The sequence below is a fragment of the Myotis davidii genome, unplaced genomic scaffold (assembly GCF_000327345.1).
Source record: "Myotis davidii unplaced genomic scaffold, ASM32734v1 scaffold2707, whole genome shotgun sequence".
NCBI classification, from domain to species: Eukaryota; Metazoa; Chordata; class Mammalia; order Chiroptera; family Vespertilionidae; genus Myotis; species Myotis davidii.
This window is the reverse complement of record NW_006297818.1, coordinates 220,512-221,269: the sequence shown is the minus strand read 5'-3', so window position 1 is coordinate 221,269 and position 758 is coordinate 220,512.

Below are 758 nucleotides of genomic sequence, written 5' to 3'. Positions count from 1 at the left end.
ACCGGTTTCGGCTGCAATCAATTTTTTAAAAAGGTTGGAATGGGAAATAAAAATTTAAAAATATCACCCAGTCCACCCGTGCGGTGATCTGTATCCCACTCCCAGGAACGCACCCTAATCGGTGCGTTGGCTTTTAAACGTTTCCCGTGGAACCTCATGCCTCCCAAAACCAGGGCTTTGTGAAATAACACGTTTTCACGCATTGCATTGAAAGCTGCATTCTTTGCTGCTCAAGGCCTACGATGGTTGTGCAATTTACTCTCATCTACGAGTGTGTACCGTTCGTTATTCAGGTTTTAATTCTCAGGTGTTTTTTTTGTGTGCTTTGTTTTCTCTTGTGTTTTATTGGTTTCAGAGAGGAAGGGAGAGAGAGAGAGAGAAACATCCATGATGAGAGAGAATCATGGATCACCTGCCTCCTGCACGCCCCACACTGGGGATGGAGCCCGCAACCCGGGCCTGTGCCCCGACCGGGAATCGAACCCTGACCTCCTGGTACATAGGTTGATGCCCAACCACTGAGCCCCGCCGGGCGGGCCACCAGTGTTTTCAAAGAGGAAAAAAATATACATTTGTTGGCTTGTGTCAGCCTTGGAAGATTGCTGTCGAAACTTTTATTCCTGAGATGTTTGTTGGCATTTTATTATTATTATTATTATTGTTATTATTATTACTAGAGGCCCAGTGCACAAAATTCGTGCACACGAGGGATGTCCTTCAGCCGGGCCTGCGCCCTCTCCAATCCAGGACCACTGGAT